This window comes from Suricata suricatta, chromosome 1, assembly GCF_006229205.1.
Source record: "Suricata suricatta isolate VVHF042 chromosome 1, meerkat_22Aug2017_6uvM2_HiC, whole genome shotgun sequence".
Taxonomy (NCBI): domain Eukaryota; kingdom Metazoa; phylum Chordata; class Mammalia; order Carnivora; family Herpestidae; genus Suricata; species Suricata suricatta.
Window position 1 is genome coordinate 112,753,157 of NC_043700.1, and position 19,942 is coordinate 112,773,098.

General features: G+C 40.2%; 1 protein-coding gene across 1 annotated transcript in view; it reads left to right on the forward strand.

Moving 5' to 3' along the window:
- Nucleotides 1–19,942, forward strand: part of MANBA (mannosidase beta) — a 116,536-nt gene that overhangs the window by 47,734 nt on the left and 48,860 nt on the right. The gene's annotated exons all lie outside the window — the stretch shown is intronic.

A 19,942-nucleotide genomic window follows, 5' to 3' on the forward strand; every position in this document is an offset into this window, starting at 1 on the left:
ATCTATGTGTCTGTTTTTGTGCCAATACCATACTGTCTTGATGATGACAGCTTTGTAGTAGAGGTTAAAGTCTGGGATTGTGATGCCTCCCGTTTTGGTTTTCTTCTTCAATATAACTTTGGCTATTCTGGGTCTTTTGTGGTTCCGTACGAATTTGAGGATAGTTTGTTCTAGGTTTGTGAAGAATGTTGGTGCAATTTTGATGGGGATTGCATTGAATGTGTAGATTGCTTTGGGTAGTAATGACATTTTCACAATGTTTATTCTTCTGATCCATGAACAGGGAATGTTTTTCCATTTCTTGGTGTCTTCTTCGATCTCTTTCATAAGTTTTCTATAGTTTTCATCATATAGGTCTTTTACATCCTTGGTTAGGATTACTCCTAGGTATTTGATGGTTTTTTGTGCAATCGTGAATGGGATCAGTTTCTTGATTTCTCTTTCTGATGCTTCATTATTGGTATGTAGGAATGCAACTGATCTGTACATTGATTTTGTACCCTGCAACTTTACGGAATTTATTGATCAGTTCTAGAAGGCTTCTGGTGGAGTCTGCTGGGTTTTCCATGTAGAGTATCATGTCATCTGTAAAAAGTGAAAGTTTGACTTCTTCTTTGCCAATTCTGATGCCTTTTATTTCCTTTTGTTGTCTGATTGCTGATGCTAGGACTTCCAGCACTGTGTTAAACAACAGTGGTGAGAGTGGACACCCCTGTCGTGTTCCTGATCTTAGGGGGAAATCTCTCAGTTTTTCCCCATTGAGGATGATATTAGCTGTGGGCTTTTCATAAACTGCTTTTATAATGTTTAGGTAAGTTCCTTCTATTCCCACTTTCTCAAAGGTTTTTATTAAGAAAGTTGCTATATTTTATCAAATGCTTTTTATGCATCTATCGACAGGATCATATGGTTTTTATCCTTTCTTTTGTTAACATGATGGACCACATTGATGGATTTGCGAATATTGAACCAGCTCTGTAGCCCAGGAATGAATCCACTTGATCATGATGGAAAATTCTTCTAATATGCTGTTGAATTCGATTTGCTAGTATCTTGTTGAGTATTTTTGCATCTGTATTCATTAAGGATATTGGTCTGTAGTTCTCTTTTTTAGCTGGGTCTCTGTCTGGTTTGGGTATCAAGGTTATGCTGGCTTTGTAGAATGAGTTTAGAAGTTTTTATTCTATTTCTATTTTGTGGAATAGTTTGAGAAGAATGGGTATGAGCTCTGCTTTAAATGTCTGGTAGAATTCCCCTGGGAAGCCATCTGGCCCTGGGCTCTTATTTGTTGGGAGATTTTTGATAATGGATTCGATTTCTTCATTGGTTATCGGCCTATTCATGCTTTCTATCTCTTCCTGTTTGAATTTTGGCAGTGCATGTGCATTTAGGAATTTGTCCATTTCTTCTAGGTTGTCCAGTTTGTTGGCATATAATTTTTCATAGTAATCTCTGATGATTGCTTGTATTTCTAAGGGATTTGTGTAATAGATCCTTTTTCATTCATGATTTTGTGTATCTGAGTGCTCTCACTTTTCTTTCTGAGGAGCCTGGGTAGAGGATTATCGATTTTGTTTATTTTTTCAAAGAACCAACTCTTGGTTTCATTGATCTGCTCGACTGTTTTTTTGGATTCTATATTGTTTATTTCTGCCCTGATCTTTATGATTTCATTTCTTCTGCTGGATTTGAGGTGCTCTTGCTTCTTCCCTTCTTGTTCCAGTAGGTGCTCTGTTAGATTTTGAATTTGCCCTTTTTCTAGTTTGTTCAAATTGGCCTGGATTGCAATATACTTTCCTCTTAGGACTGCCTTTGCTGCTTCCCAGAGATTTTGGATTGTTGTATTTTCATTTTCGTTGGCTTCCATATATTTTTAAATTTCTTCTCTAATTGCCTGATTAACGCAATCATTCTTTAGTAGGGTGGTTTTTAAGCTCCACATTTTTGGAGGTTTTCCAGACTTTCTCCTGTGGTTAATTTCAAGTTTCATTGTGATCTGAAAGTGTGCATGGTATGATCTCTATTTGTTTATACTTATGGAGGGCTGCTTTATGCCCCAGTATGTGATCCATCTTGGAGAATGTGCCATGTGCACTCGAAAAGAAGGTAAATTTCCTAACTTCAGGGTGCACAGTTCTAAATATATCTATCAGTTCCATCTGTTCCAATGTGTCATTCAGGTCCATTCCTTCTTTAGTGATTTTCTGTCTGGTTGATCTATCCCTTGCTGTCAGTGGAGTATTAAAATCCCCTGCAATTAGCACATTCTTATCAACAAGATTGTTTCTGTCTGTGATTGTTTTATGTATTTGGGCACTCCTGAATTTGGCACATAGATATTTATAATTGTTAGCTCTTCCTGATGAAGAGATCTGTAATTATTATATAATGTCCTTCTTCATCTCTTATTACTGCCTTTACTTTAAAGTCCAGTTTGTCTGATATAAGTATGGCTAATCTGGCTTTCTTTTGGCCTCCAGTTGCATGATAGATATTTCTCCCTCCCTTTACTTTCAACCTGAAAGTATCTTCAGGTCAAAATGAGTCTCTTGTAAGCAGCAAATAGATGGATTTTTTTTTTTTTTTATCCATTATGCTACCCTGTGTCGTTTGGTTGGGGCATTCAGTCCATTTACATTCAGTGTTATTATTGAAAAATGTGGACTTAGAGTCATTATGTTCTCCCTACAATTCATGTTTATAGTGGTGTCTCTGGCACCTTGTATTCTTTGCAACATTTCCCTCATAGACTCTCTCTTAGGATTTCTTGTAGGGCTGGTTTGGTGGTGATGAAATATCTCAATTTTTGTTTATTTGGGAACACTTTTATCTCTCCTATTTTGAATGACAGGCTTGCTGGATAAAGGATTCTTGGCTGCATGTTTTTTCTGTTCATCACATTGAAGATTTCCTGCCCTTCCTTCCTGGCCTGCCAAGTTTCATTAGATAGGTCTGTAACCACTTTGATATGTTTCCCTTTGTATGTGAGGGCCCTTTTATCCCTGCTTTCAGAATTCTCTCTTTATCTTTATATTTTGCCAGTTTCACTATGATATGTCATGCTTAAGGTCGATTCAAATTACGTCTTAAGGGGGTTCTTTGTTCCTCTTGAATTTGAATGTCTGTTTCTTTTCCCAGATTTGGGAAATTCTCAGTTATAATTTGGTCTAGTATCCCTTCAGGCCCTTTCTCTCTGTCTTCCTCTTCAGGAATTCCTGTGATATGGATGTTGTTCTGTTTGATTGTATCACTCAGGTCTCGAATTCTCCTTTCCTGCTCCTGGATCAATTTCTCTGTCTTTTTTTCAGCTTCCTCTTTTGCTATATCTATATCTTCTAACTCACCTATTCTTCTCTCTGCCTCGTCAATCCTTGAGGTGGCTGCCTCCATTTTGTTATTCACCTCATTTATAGCCTTTTTTTAACTCATCACACCTATTTTCAAAGTGCCTAGTCATTGTCTCAGTTGCTTCTTTGATACTTTTTTCAACCCCAGTGATTAATTTTATGACAAGTTTTTTAAATTCTTCATCCAGTATGTTGTCTAGATCTGCCTTGAGCAGTTCTGTGGCTGTGACTTCCTCCTGGAGTTTCTTCAGGGGAGAGTTTCTTCGTTTTGTCATTTTTGCTAGTTTTCTGTCTCTTGTCAGCTTTAAAAAGCTCATTGTACACTCTGCACCTGTTAATATTGCTCTGTTAAAGGAGGCTTATTGACTGTCCAGGGCCTGACATTTCAGGAAATATTCTTTTAATGGTGTCTCTCAGTTTCTCTTGTTGTGCCTTGGAATATATTATTTCCCTACTCAGCGATATTTGGGACTCGCCATCATGCACATTTTGGCTTGTTTCTTGGTGTAGCCCTAAGAAGGAAAACAGACAGACAAACACAGAGGGAACAGAAGCACACAAACACACAGACAAATCAAACAAACAAACATCTTAAAAGGGGAAAGAAAAGAAAGAAAATGGAGAGGAAAGAGACGAAAAGGAGAGAAGAAAAAGAAAAACAATAAAGGGGGTCAGAGACAACAAAGGACAGTGGACAGTCTAAAAGTGTATGACCAGTTGAGGGAAGAGATAAGGATGAGATACAGGAGAATATATCTGGATTGCAAGAGAGAATTAAAAGAGGGAGAAAGGAGAAAGGAACATAAGGAGTAAAACTTAAAAAAAATTTAAGTAAAAAGGTAATAATAGTAAAATATAAGTACAAAAAACAAAAAAAAAAAAAAAGAAGAAAAGCAAAAAAAAGCAGCTGCTCCCTCTTGCAGATAGGCGTGGTTTGGTGTGGCAGGTTTCGTAGGCTGCTCTCAGAGGCTCCGCCTTAGTGGCTGCAGAGAAGAGAATGGTGGCATGCCAAGCTCCGCTTGAACTAAGCACTGTAGGCCACTCTAATGAGTCCTATCTCCTTGGGCTGCAGCTGAGCCAAGTTGTATTTTCCAGGCCCACCTCGGTTCATAGTCCTAGTCCATGCAGTTTTATGCTACCACAGATGAGATGCACTTGCTTTGGCGGCTGGCTTCTTAGGGGTAGGGATCAGTTTCTCTTGGCTCAGGCCGGTATTTGCACTGCCACTGCCTGAGGTGAGGTGTGCAGCAGGAGGCGAAGTGCACGCCCTCACAGACATGGCTGCGGACTCTGAGCCCCCAGCCGGGATAGCAATTGCAGTAGGTGGAGGGATGAGTTTCTCTTTGCCCAGCTGGGATTTGCTCTGATGCTGCCTGAGGTGCAGGGCGCTGCTGGAAATGAGCTGCGTGCTCCTGCAGCTAGAGCGTGCGCCCCAGCCTCCACCACCACCAACTCCCTGCTGGGATCGCACAGAGGTGGGGGCTATTTTTTCCCTGTTGGCACCTGGGATTTGGGATTTGCACGGCCAATGCTGGAGGCGAGATGCGCCATGGAAATGAGGTGTGTGCTCCCACTCCCGCAGCCGAGGTCAAAGTGAGCACCCCTGGCGCCGCCGCAGTGGCCACCGACTCCTTGCCGGGATGGCGCAGGGCTGGAAGCTGTTCTTTCCCTTGTGCCACGCGGGTTCAGGATTTGGGCTACCCAGCAGTTATATATGGAGTGAGAGTTTCTCTCTCCGAGTGGTTAAACGTTCTTTATCTCTTCCCCAGAGACAGTACTATGAGCGTGTTCAGTTTCTCTTTCTCTTCCCTTTGTCTCTCTCGGGCTCTGCGCACTTGCCCCATGTTGGGCTGGGGCTCCCACCTCCCCTGCCTGTCTCGGGCTGGCCCATTTTCCAATCTCCCCAGTTTGCACTCACCCACTCAGGCATCATTGAAGTTGTCTTCTTTCTGGAGTCTGTATTTTCTCCTTTCGCTCTTGCAGATGAGAGTAATGTCCTTCTCAGTTCGATAAATAGGGCAGACGAAGTTTACAGAGCTCCCTTCCTCTCCGCCATCTTGGCTCCTTCTGAGTTCTGCTATTAGAATGAAAACATCTTTGGGGCTCCTGGGTGGCTTGGTTGGTTAAGGATATGACTCGGTTTCAGTTCAGGTCAAGATCTCACAGTTGTGTCTCACATCGGGATCCCCACTGTGGAGCCTGCTTATGATTCTCTCTCTCCCTCTCTCTCTGCCCCTTCCCCACTCACGCAGTCTCCCTCCTCTCTCTTTCTTTCTCTAAAATAAAAAAACAAACAACGAGGGGTGCCTGGGTGGCTCAGTCGGTTAAGCCTCCAGCTTCGGCTCAGGTCAGATCTCACGTTCGTGGGTTCGAGCCCCGCGTCAGGCTCTGTGCTAACAGCTAGCTCAGAGCCTGGAGCCTGCTTCCGGTTCTGTGTCTCCTTCTCTCTCTGCTCCTCCTCCTCTCATGCTCTGTCTCTCTCTGAGACAAACAACGAAACATCTTATATAGGTCATTATACATATATATACATATATATTGTGCCATAATATATGGGTGTATATGGAAAAGCATATCATATGTATGATATATATGATGTATATGGTGTCATATATATTATACCTTTCCATATCACTTTAAAAATTCCAAAATTGAGTCAAGATTGAAACCAGAGCTATCTAGAGAGGACAATGGGGAAAAATAGCCCTTTGCAATCACATTGCAATCAAAGTACCTCTAGAGAAACCTTGCCCACACCCATCTGTCAGGGACCATTATTAAAAGCACATAATAAAAATGTTCCCCCTGAAGGCATACCTGTCTGTTTTGTTTCTAAATCTGTGAATAAGCCTGATGGTAACCTCAGTGAGAGGATATTGAAAGAAAATTTGAGTTTAAAGAGATGACTAGGTCCTGCCTGGTTTGGGGTACAGCACTAAGGACTGGAAAGAACTACGCTTCGGTATTTAGTAGCTGCAGGCTACTTATTTAGTCCCTTAAGTGCCATTTCCTCATATGTAAAATGGGACAGTGAAGATGAAGTACCTTGGATCTGGCTTATAATAGCGTACAGTAAGTAGGAGCATTCCTAATCCCCTGCATAGGTCTCCTCTCTCCCCCAACATCAGTCCCTCGGTGTTTGCAGTTGGCTGGGGCAATGCTCTGGTGCCATCTCTCACATTCGGTGCTACCTATGCTTTGGGCCAGACACCATGCTAAATTTGGAAGTATACCCTTTGGAGCCTCATTATCTATTTTTCCTTTGTTTAAGCCTGCTCCGCATTTTCTGAGACATTGTGTTGTGTGTGTGTGTGTGTGTGTGTGTGTGTGTGTGTGTGTGTGAGTGTCCATTGTGGATACAGGGAGAATTTCCTAGAGCTGCCTAAAGGGCCAAAACATTCACTCTTATTCTAACCCTCTTGGTAGGAGATGTCTGCTCTCTCAAATGTTGAGTTTGTTTGATGTGTGTTATTTTCATGAAAGTGTAAAAAATAATGAGACATTTGAAATTGCCCCAGAAAAGGAAAGAGAATTCTGTGTTTTTCTGTTTGTGGGAAATAATTCTTTTCATTCAGACTGGTATGGATGCATTACTCTTTATTACATTTTAAGGATGCCACTTTTTGAATTGACCAGCAACAGGAGTGGAGGAAGATGTATTCCCTCATGCCTTGTGTTAATGTGTGTCTGTGAAGTGTCCCCTTTGGTTGTGTCTGCTATAGAGTTTGTTATTTTTGAGACTCCCTCCGTCATTAACAAATTGAGGAGCATCTACTGTGTTTCAGCCACTTTGCTAGGCTCTGGTGATAGAGCAATGAATAAGATTTCTCTGCGGAAGCTTAATAAAGCTAATAATTTGGTTGGGAAATTAAATAATTAAGCTAGCAATTCCAATAAAATGTAATAAGGACTCTAGAGAAATATAAAGTACCATAGAAGCACAGAGCAGGATCATTCTGGGAAGATCCCCAGAGAAGGTAATATCTATGGTCTAAGGAATACATAGAATTTGACCAAACAATGTAGCAAAGAGGCAAAAGGACAAGAATATGTCAGGGCCCAGGGACTCAAAGGAGTATTGTGTGTTTTTGGAGGTGAAAGTCATTTCAGTGTGGTTGAAATTTGAATTTAAAGTAGAACAGGAGATGGTATCATAAAGTAGGCGAGGGCAAGATCATACGGGGCCTCGTAAGCTATGTGAAGGAACTGGGCTGCCTGCAGGGCAGTGGGAATTCTCTGAAGGGTTGTAAGGAAAGAGCCATGATGGTATTTGTTTTACAAAGACTGTGCAGATCAGATTGGAAGAATGACAGGAATGAGGGGCCAGTTAGAAGGCTATGGTGGTGATCCAGGCGCCAGATGATGATTGCTTAGTCTACAGACTTGCTGAGGAAATAGGTTTGAGAGCGATTCAGGAGTTGATACCATCAGACTTGTTGATGTCGGGATGGGAGAGACGAATGAATAAGAATGGTTTTTGGGGGCGCCTGGGTGGCTCAGTTGGTTAAATGGCCAGCTTAGGCTCAGGTCATGATCTCAGAGTCTGTGAGTTTGAGCCCTGGGTCGGGCTGTGTGCTGCCAGCTCAGAGACTGGAACCTGCTTCTGATTCTGTGTCTCCCTCTTTCTCTACCTCTCCCCTACTCATACCCTGTCTCTCTTGCTCTCAAAAATAAATAAAAACATTAAAATAATTTTTTTAAAAGAATGGTTCTTGAGGTGCCTGGTAGCTCAGTTGGTTAAGCTCCTGACTCGATCTTGGATCAGGTCATTATCTCATAGTTTGGGCTCTGTGCTGATAGCATGGAGCCTGCTTGGGATTCTTTCTGTCTGTCTGTCTGTCTCTCTGCCCTTTCCCCTCTCTGTCTCTCCGTCTCTCCCAGAATAAATACACTTAAAAAAAATAAAGAATGGTTCTTAAGTTGTTGGTTTGGGCCACTGAACAGGTTGCATTTATGTTCTTTAAACTCAATTACTCAGAAAGAAAAGCAGGCTTGAAGGATGGGATGGAGTAGAAATTATTTTTGTGTTAGATGTGTTTTGTATGGAGTGACTGAAAGATAGCAAAGGAATAATACTTGATGGGCATTTCATTATATAGGCCTGAAGTTTAGGAATTAGATGTGGATTAAAGATAGGGATGTGTAAGTCAACAGAATAAGTTTGTTTTGGCCATGGGAGGGGATGACCTACCTCAGGGACTGCATGGAGAGGAGTGCTGGAAAAAATACCAGGGAATCATAATAATTAAACATGGGAGGTGAAAAGAAGCCCATAAAGGAATTGAAGGAGAAATGACTGAAGAAGTAGAAGCAAAATCGGTTGAGTGGAGAGTCACAGAAGCCAGAGGAAGAGAGTATGTTCAAAGAGTGTCAAAGGAACTCAAGTTGGAAAAGGAGTAAGAAAGATCCTCTGAGTTTGGTAGGAAGGACATGACTACAGGACATGACCAGAAGAGAAGTGAGGTTGTGGTGGGTCAAGAAATGACTGAAGGTGCGGAAGTAGAGCCAGTGAGTATAGATGACTCTTAAAAATGTTTAATGGGAACCACACCTCAGCCAAGTGGTAGTGATGGCCAGTTGGTGTCAGAAGATTGGTTACATACAAGAGAGTGTGCAAATAAGAAGATATATTGAACTACTGAGATCTAGCCTTTTCATGGATGAAGGAGGTGGTATAGATATAGAGAAGAGAAAAACTAGAATGGATCAGAATTCGAGCTAATAGTGTAAATTCATGATTTTCAGCCTATGTAGCTAAAAATAGAAATTAATTCAGATGTAAATGCATCTGTGTTTATTTACAGCCACACACACACACACACACACACACACACACACACACACACATTTCCTAGCTCTTTTCAGGCCTTCCCAGAGGTACTGAGAACAATGGCACTCTAGTAACAATGAACAGAGCTAGTGTTCATATCTTGGATTTTAAATAACTGTCCACTTAAAGGGATCAGTGCCTTTTGGAGAATTAACTGGTGCTGGGTTTGGGACTTAAAATATCTTGCGGCACAAGGACGTAAGAAGGCAGTCAACAATGATGGGATAATAAGTCAGAGGGACACAGGAACCTGTTTAATGTGCTCCTGGTGGCCAAGAGAAAACTTGAGCATTAAAATAAAGAGTGGTAGTAAAAGATTCTAACCCAATGAACATAATAAAAGTCTTTGAGTATTTGCACTGATACAAATAACTATATGAATAAGTAAATGAGAGAAAGGGAAGCTCTTCCTTAAAATGGAATATCAACTAATAAGTGTAGAAGGAATAATGGAAGTAGAATAATAATCCTTTGTAACTGCCATAGTTACAAGTAATTCAGGTAAGAAATGTGATGGGATGCTAAAACTGAGAATGAATGTGGCATGAAATATGGGATATGTGTATAGTCTCAAAGCATCTCCCAACAAAATACTTACAGTTGTAACAGAGAAGAAAATACAGCATCTTGACTAAGTGATTAAGGTTATCACAACCAACAGGACAGAGTGACGTGGTGTCCACCCAGGAGGCTGCAACAAGAAGAATACAGCGTCACGTCTATAATAGTCCTGCCAAAGCAGATCACCTGGATCTAGTCATGAGGAAGCACCAGGCAATCCCAAACTGAACTCTGTTAGCTTACGACTTCAAATGTACTGTATTATTATTATTTTTTTATGTACTTTAATCTACTGTAATCTTAAAAAGGGTCAAGGACAGGCTGAGGAACTATCCCACATTGAAAGAGACTAGAGAGATGTCAGTTTGATGCAGCACCTGATCTTTCTTGCTATAAACAATGTTGCTGGAGCAGTGGACAAAATGTGAATGAGATCTCTGGGTGTAGGGTATTCAGGAGTTCTTTGTACTATCATTGCAACTCTTCCACAAGATTAAATGTTGCAACAGAAAAGAACACCCTTAAGAGGATGAAGAGCAATGACAAAAAAATCTTGGTGGGAAGGAGCCAGTAAATAAGGCAAGACTGAACAACAGTTCAAAGCCAGAGAGACGGTTGAGGGCAAGGTCTCTGAGAACGTGGTGGGGGAGGATGGCATCGCCACCCTAGTGGACGGACTCACTGGGGAATGGGGCTCTGTGTTAGTTGTCATGAGAGTTAAAGATAAATGGCATATGTAGAAGAAAGTGTGGAGCTTGAAGATGGAAATAATCTTCAAGGACCACTTAAAGTTTAGTTCCTTTTGTGGGAATTAAAAACACTTCTTTTTAGCAGATTTTAGAGGGGAGAAAGTGAACCTGAGAAAGAAAAGTTAGGAAGTTCTCATCAGGTAACTTTATTATTTCCTTGGAACTAGGATGTAATATCTTTTGAGAGTAATGGGGTGCAAGTTAGAAATTTGAGGGAAATGAAGTCTTGGGATAGCCACTGTGGAGAAGAGGCTAGAAAGGGCCAAGGCAGCATGGCAGGATTCTGTGGGAGCACTGAGGGCCCAGCTGAGGTTGGAAACTGCGAATCTCTTTATCTGAGTGTCAGAATACATTCACTTTGAATAAACTCTTGATTTCTGGCTGTGGTATGTTAGGCTGACATGGTGGTGTTTTGCAAGGTGTTACAGGTATGTGGTTTGGTTTGAAATGGTGATCTGGACCCTTTGTCTACCCTGCATGGACACATGCTAATTAAATGCCTTGTCTTTGAGCAAGCCTTTAAACTTTGAGGTGAAATTTGGGTTCAAACCTAGGTACTCTTTCTCTGGTATGGTTTTTGAAATTATCTTATTTCTAGAATGCTATAGGACTAATAATTCTATGTCATATAGGAGTCTCTTTTTTTTTTAAATGTTTATTTTTGAGAGAGAGAGAGAATACAAGCAGGGGAGAAACAGAGAGAGAAGGGAGACACAGAATTTCAAGCAGGCTCCAGGCTGATAGCATAGAGCCCAATGTGGGGCTCAAACCCACAAACTGTGAGATCATGACCTCAGCTGAAGTTGGATGCTTAACCAGTTGAGCCACCCAGGCACCCCTATGTCATGTAGGAGTCTTAAGGTACTATTTTATTTAGCCTGTTAAAACCTTACTGTAATATTTTATTCAGTTGTATTCTGCTCATTAGAAGGCTCAAAAGATAGCCACGAAGGTCATTAAAGGAAGAAGAAGGATAAAGGAATAAGATCATTAAAAAAATTTTTTTTAATGTTTTTAATTTATTTTTGAGAGACAGAGAGAGACATTGTGAGCAGGGGAGGATCAGAGAGAGAGGGAGATACAGACTCAGAAGCAGGCTCCAGGCTCTGAGCTAGCTGTAAGCACAGAGCCTGATGCGGGACTTGAACCCATGAACCGTGAGATCATGACCTGAGCCGAAGCCTGATGCTTAACCGACTGAGCCACCCAGGTACCCCAAGGAATAAGATAATTTAACTCGGAGTGCTGGGGACACATTTGCTAATTCTGCAACTTGTTATTTATAAAATTTTCATTCACAGTAATAGGATAGAGGTGGAGTAGGACGTGAGCTTAAAGTAGAGCACGTGAGACCAAGGTCACCCACAAGAGAGGCTGTGTGGCAGTCAAGGTTATGCACACTAGAATGGGCAACTGAGGAACAAACACCTCAGCATCCATTTGCAGTGGGGACTTTGAAGATTATTTATGTCCTACCTAGTATGTGTTAAAGGTGTAATAAGTATTTTTAAAGGACTACTATGGTTTACCTTTCTGGAAAAATAAGGAATCTATTAGTTGGTATTGCTCTTTAGCGTAATTCACAGTAAAAGCTTGGATTGTGAGTAACTTGTTCTGGAAGTGTTCCCCAGAACAAGCAAACATTTCATATAAATTTTAACTTAATAACCGAGTGATATTTTGCAATACAAGTAGTACGTGATGCTGAATGTCCCATGATCACAACTGAGCCAATGGTTCTTGAAATTCACTTTGGTTTACAAATGTTTTGGATTACAGTTATGTTTCCAGAATGAATTATGCTTGGAAACCAAGGTTTTACTGTATTTTATAAGATTCTCCTGTGTATTCCCCCAAAACGAAATCTTCTTGCTAAAAGCAACAGAAGGTAGTCGTTTGTATTTGACCTGGCATCAAGATTCTCCAATTAAATTATTGTAGGGAAATAAAAAAAATAATGTAATAATATGTGTTCCACAGTTAGAAATTGCATCGCACAGTTCCCAAGCAAGAAGTGGTAAATGATTGCCTCTAGCTATTATAATCAGAAAAATAATGGAACTTTATTCCTCCCTCTTCTTTTTTCAAATTTTGCTTTGTTCTTTGTTTCTTTTTAAAAAAAAGTTTTTTTTTTTTTTTTTTACATTTATTTAGTTTTCTTGAGTTCAGAGACAGAGCATGAACAGGGGAGGGACAGAGAGAGAGGGAGACAGAATCTGAAGCAGCCTCTAGGCTCTGAGCTAGCCGTCAGCACAGAGCCCAACATGGGACTGAAACCCACTAACTGTGAGATCATGACCTGAGCTGAAGCCGGACGCTTAACTGACTGAGCCACCCAGGCGCCCCAATGTTCTTTGTTTCTTAATCTCCCAGTTTCATCTTTGCAGTATCTACAGGGCAGAAAGAGAGCACAATGCCAGTGACATTTTTTTTCCTTTTCTTTCTAAGTGCTGCTCTTGGCTCTCTAAAGACCGTAATAAAAGCACATAGCCAAAAAAAAAAAAAAAAAAAGGAAATCAGAATAACCAAGCTGTATTTCTGACCACTCTACTTCTGACCAATACCGAGAGTTCACAGAGATGGTCAAGTGTGCCTCCTTCTGTATGTCCTCTGTTTCCTAGGGCAGCCATAACAAATGGAATAGCTTAGAACAAAAATAACTTACTTTCTCACGATCCTGGAGGCTAAAAGTCCAGCATCAAGGTGTTGACAGACCGTGTTCTTTCCGTGCCTCTTCCGGCTTCTGGTGGTTGTGGATAATCCTTGGCATTTCTTGCCTTGTAGATGTGTTACTTCAGGCTCGCCTCTGTCATCATATGACCTTCTCTCCACGTGTGTGTCTGCTTCATTTACAGAGATGCCAGACACTGGGCCCATCCTAATCCAGTAAAATTTCATTTTAATAACTATATCTGTAAGAACCCTATTTCCAAATAAGGTTATACTCTGAGTTTCTGAGTGACAGGAATTTTGAAGCACACTGTTCACTTCAGTCCTTTTCCCTTTTGTCTTTCTTCCTGGCAAATTTTAACTAAACATTTCCAAAATAGCTGTGGGCAGTGGCTTGTCCAGGTGGAGCAATGGGAGCAATTAGCCCTGCTGACTAACTGCAGGCAGGTAAGTGGGTGCACTGTGTGTAGACTAGAGATTGGCCTGTATTTCATTATTAGTATGTCCGGCAATTCTATACAATGTTGTGATTAAATACTGCTCTCCACACAATCTTTTGTTGGCCTAAGTTTTACCCATCTGTGTGATTATTCTTGAGTTTCAATAACATATATGTATGCTTCAATTTAGCACATTTTTATTATTAACCCTGTAATAAATCTTGTATTCTACATGGAAATAAACTTGGAGAACTCTTAGTTATATAGTTGTCCCAGGCTCATGGAGACTCAGCTGCATACGGTCATTTTGAAAGTAAGTTTATAACAGTTTAGAATACTTTGGGACAGAGTTTCCATCCCTGGTCCCTGTCTTACTACATATTCTTGCGTTCAGAGTAGACTAGAAACAACAATTGCAAAGTGATTATAAAAAAGGAGAAACTCAGCATGAGTTACTTTAGTGTGACCTCCTAGAAGTTTTATTTTTATGCTTAAAGTTGTAAATAGAAATAATTGATAAGCTGAACTTTATTAAAATTAAAAACTTCTGCTCTGCCAAAGACAATGTGAAGAGAATGAGAAGGCAAGTCACAGATGGGAGAAAATAGTTGTAAAAGACATATCTTGTTAAATAGAATTCCATAAAGGGGTACCTGAGTGGCTCAGTCGGTTTAAGCATCCAATTCTTGATTTCAGCTCAGGTCATGATCTGGCAGTTCATGGGTTTGAGCCCTGTGTCAGGCTCTGCACTGACAGTGCAAAGCCTGCTTGGGACACTCTCTCTCTCTCTCTCTCTCTCTCTCTCTCTCTCTCTCTTTCTTCTTCTTCTCCTCCTCCTCCTCCTCCACATGCACATGCTCCATCTCTTCCTCTCAAAAATAAATAAATGAACTTAAAAAAATATATCCAGGTAGAACTTTTAAAACTCAATAGTAAGAAAATAACTCAATTAAAAAATGGGCCAAAGACCTTAACAGAAACCTCACCAATGAGAAGATACAGATGACAAATAAGCACATGAAAAGTCATTCACAACACATGTCATCAGAAACTGAAAATTAAAACAAGATGGCACTGCACACCTATTAGAATGGCCAAAACCTGGAACACTGACAGTTCTAAATGCTGGCGAGGATGTGAGGCGACAGGAGCTCTCGCTCATTGCTGGTGAGGTGCAGAATGGTGCAGCCAGTCACTTCCGAACATAGTCTGGCAGTTTCTTACAAAACTAAACATACACCTCCCATGTGATCCAGCAATCGATTTGCTCGGTATTTACCCAAACGAGTGAAAACTTATGTCTGCACAAAATCTTTATTCCAACAAAGCATCTTTATTCCTAATTGCCAAAAACTGGAAGCAACCAAGATATCCTTTAGTAAGTGAGGTGATAAATAAACCTGGGGAATCCAGACAGTGGAGTATTAGTCAGTGCCGAAAAGAAATGTGCCCTTAAGCCCTGAAAAGACTTGGAGGAACTTAAATGATGACTACTAATTAAGTAAGCCAGGTTGAAAAGACTACATATGGTATGACCCCAAGGATATGACATTCTGGAAAAGACAAAACTATGGAGGCAGTAAAGAGAGAAGTTGCTAGGGGCTATGGGAGGAGGGACCAGCGAATACGTGGAGCGTTACAGGAGTTTGAGGGCAGTGAAACTACTCAGTATGATCCCATAATGACACGTTCATGGCAAGTTATACATTTGTCCAACCTATGCAGTGTAACACACCACGAGCGAAGTATAATGGAAACTATGGTTTTTGGATGATGATGATGTGCCAACATAGGTTCATCCATTGTAACACATGTAGCTCTGTAGTGGAGGATGTTGGGAATGGGGGAGCCCATGCATCGTGGGGGCAAGGAGTATATGGGAAGTTTCTGTACCTTCCCCTCAATTTTGCTGTGAATGTTAACTGCTCTAAAGAAAATAATGTCTGGGGGTACCTGGGTGGCTCAATAGGTTGAGTGTCGACTTTGGCTTGGGTCGTGATCTCATGGTTTGTGGGTTCAAGCCCCGCATAGGGCTCTGTGCTGACAGCTCAAAGCCTGGAGCCTGCTTCAGATTCTTTGTCTCCCTCTGTCTCTGCTCCTCCCCCACTCATGCTCTCTCTCATTCTCACTCTCAAAAATAAGTAAACATTAAAAAAAAATCTGTTTAAAAAAACCTTAAATAAAGGAAAGTGTGAACTATGATGTGCAATATGTAATACTTTGGTAAGTGCATATTTGAATTCATATATGAAATATTTTACTAATTTTAATATCTCTGGAACTGAAATTCTTTATTTGTTGTTAACTGTTTTAAAATTAAAGAAAGTGTAACATGACACCAATGGTATGCTTTAGTAGTGGCAGATATTAAAAAAGAAAACCCACATACCTTGGATTTCTTATTGATGGCACTTCAGATGTTTCATAGAAATTAAATATGTAAGTTAATCAGCTTTGCTGTGTAAAAGGTGGTAACTGTTGAAATAAAGAAGTCATTCTTCTGTTCCCGGAAAGACTGCAGCTGAACTCACAGAAGAAGATATCTTGAATCAACTGGATGGTGATTTCATAAACCTCTCTTGTGGTCAGCAACATAAGAGTGCTGAGTATCTGGCCAGTATAGTGTAGAATTCATACGAAAATCAAAGAGATGAATCTCAAATGTTATTTCTGTCTTCTGGAAATAATTCAACCTTGTGGAATTTCCTTTTTTGGAAAGATTTCTTCATGTGTGATGTTTTCTGGAACTTTGGAATATTTGTATTCATTCTTTTTAATCTCACCTCATTGTTGGAAAAAACTCGAGAAAGTCTTTCCTACACAAGATGGGAAACTCATTATGAAGCTAGGGCACAGTAAATTTTGAAAAGTTGATCTCAACTTGGAAGTACTATGTGATACAAAGAAATGTGGACCAATGAGAATCAACTCAGATTATGTGCTTGGCTACAGCAGTTTTTCTCTTTTCTGTGATCTTCCCCCCGCTGGGGTAGAAGTTTAGAGGAGGTTAATCAGATACAAACGTATTTGCAGAAAGCCAGAGTCTGCCTTGAACAATGTACAGTGAAATACCAAGCTTTCAAACTTTTCTTTGAAGATATATGCACAGAAAGGTGAAGGCTATTTACTATGCACCCAAAAAAGTTATGAAATGAATATTTACGTAGAAAAAAGAATCAAATTCTGAAGAAGAGTGCCAAGAGGAACAACAAAAGATTCTAATCTTACATTGCCCAGAGAAAGCAAAATAACAATGTTGAATAGCCCAATCATTCTTTTTTCTTTTTTTTTAAATTTTTTAAATGTTCATTTATTTTTTAGAGAGAGAGAGAGAGAGAGAGAGAGGGAGAGAATGTGAGCAGGGGAGGTGCAGAGAGAGGGAGACACAGAATACAGAATCTGAAGCAGGCTCCAGGCTCTGAGCTGTCAGGACAGAGCCTGATGTGGTGCTTGAACTCACAAACTGCAGGATCATGACCTGAGCCAAAGTCAGACCCTTAACCAACTGAGCCACCTAGGCGCCCCTAGCTGAATCATTTTCACCAAGAATTGGATGCTTGTTCTAAAGCCATGGATCAAATAATGTCTGTGTTCACTATCATTCAGCCGTTTTCTCTATGTTACTGTCAGAAGACCTTGGGAACTGGAAATTTTTCACTCCAGAAGCATTTGTAAACACTTTGAGTGGATCTCAAACAAAGGCATGAATACTACTGCATTTTTTGGAATTTAATGAGAAGTGGGACTTTTATGAATCTCTGTCAAACTTACCTTTTTGTCTAATACTTTCCCAAAATATTTGTATATTTTGGGCTTCATTTGAAAAAACATGTTTCTTTTTTTAAAAAAATTTTAAATGTTTTTATTACTTTTGAGAGAGAGAGAGAGAGAGTGAGCGACAGCGTGAGCAGGGGAGGGTCAGAGAGAGAAGAAGTCACAGGATCTGAAGACAGGCTCCAGGCCCTGAGCTAGCTGTCAGCACAGAGCCTGATGTGGGGCTTGAACCCATGAACTGTGAGATCATGACCTGAGCCAAAACCGGATGCTTAACCAACTGAGCCGCCCAGGTGCCCCCGATAACATGTTTCAAGGGGTGCTTGGCTGGCTCAGTTGGTTGAGCACCCAACTCTGGATATGCTCAGTTCATGATCCCAGGGTTGTGAAATTGAGACCTGTCTTGGGCTCCACACTGAGTGTGGAGACTGCTTAAGATTCTCTATCTGTCCCTCTGCCCCTCTCCCCAACTTGTGCTCTCTCTCTCTCAAATAAAAAAATAACAATAATTTAAAAATTAAAAAAATAAAACGCACATTTTAAAATTAAAATAATAAAAGGTGTTTTTCTATCAACTATGCAAGGATATATTGACAAATCTGGCTATATTCTTTATAAAACATACACACACAAAGAAGATCAGTTTTGACAAAGTTTTTGACAATTTTAGAAGTTAAGGCTCAAAATAGCAAATAGTATTCACTTCTCTAATGAACCAATATATAGATATGTTAGTTACTTTTTCAAAACACATTAACATAATCAAATACATGAATCAATTACTTTTCCTTTTTTTTACTCTAATATTTATTTTATTTAAAACTGGCATGATTGTTCATATAAACTTAAATAAAAGAAAACAGTATCTGCATTTCTTTTTTGGATATTATCACTTTTCATTTCATTATTATTACTGAAAGTCATTTTGCCTTATACAAGAGGAGGATTGTTCAAAAGTGTTTCTGTTGGGACGCCTGCGTGGCGCAGACAGTGTCCAGCTCTTGATTTCCGCTCGGGTCATGATCTCACGATTTGTGAGACTGAGCTCCACTCATAGCACAGAGCCTACTTAGGATTCTCTCTCTCTTTCTCTCTCTCTGCCCCTCCCCTGTTTATGCTCTCTCTCTAAAAATAAATAAACATTAAAAAAAAGTGTTCTGTCTATTCTGTCAGATACAGCAAAAACACCTCTGGCTACAAAAATACCAAGTAACTTTGCTGGGGCAAACTTTAATCTGTTAACTTCCGGTTGTGCCACCTGCACACTCTAGGACACAACAGAGAGAGACTCCCCTGTCTAATCTCAATTCATGCTTTAAAAAAGTATATTATAAATACTTTTTTAGAATAAAATAAAGTATTGGACTCTAAAATAAGTTTCAATTAAAATTAAAATTTGTTTCCATCTGAAAGTTGCAAAATATCACTGTGAAATAAAATTTAAAAAGGCACCTCATCTTCTTATGTTTCTGTGTAGTTTGCAAGGGAAACTTTGATATTCAAAAGAATTTATTGAACGACAACAGGTTACAGAGATTATAGTAGAAATAACCAACACCTCTATGAAGAACACAGTAGAAGCCGAGAACAAATGGAGTTAATCTCTGAAAATACACGTTTTTTAAATTTTTTAAATGAGTCTATTTTTTAAAAGTTTATTTATTTATTTATTTATTTAGAGATAGAGCATGTGCATGTGGGCATATGAAGGGGGAAGGGGCGGAGAGAAAGGGAGAAAAAGATTCCCAAGCAGGCTCTGTGCTGTCACTGTGGAGCTGGACACAGGGCTGGATCCCACAAACCCTGAGATCACAACCTGAGTCGAAATCAAGAGTTGGATGCTTACCAACTGAACCACCTAGGTGCCCCAAAGCAAACTTAAAATTTTTTTAAAAATGTTTATTTATTTTTGAGATAGAGAAGAGCATGAGTGGGGGAGGGCAGAGAGAGAGGGAGACACAGATCCGAAGCAGGCTCCAGGCTCTGAGCTTCTGAGCTATCAGCACAGAGCCTGATGCTGGCCTCGAACCCAGGAACCATGAGATCATGACCTGAGTTGAAGTTGGATGCTTAACCAGCTGAGCCACCCAGGTGCCCCCCCAAAACACACTTTATACACTAAACCTCTACTGTAGAAGCAGAAGACACCAGAGTACGCAAGCGTGCATTGCATTGACCCACAGAGTGATGATATCATCACATCACATGTAGCTTCTGGAAGATTCCACCATACACTCAAAAGTGTGTGTTCCTGTCCCGTCTTCTAGTGGGAATATCGCATCTCCAGAGCTCTCTCAAACACTGAGTTTAATGTGATAATTAGTTACAATTATATTGCCCATTAAACAAAATGATTTTACAGTAACGTGCCATTAAGATTGGATGGTTGTTAAATTGTGAAATACTTCGTCCTGTATGTCTTTGATTCTAAGATGCACGTTTGGACACATTTTAACAACACTGAAATGAGAATGTGTTTTTTTTCTTTTTTTTTTTTAAGGTTTATCTATTATTTTTGAGAGAGAGCACACCAGCAGGGAAGGGACAGAGAGAGAGAGGGGGGACAGAAGA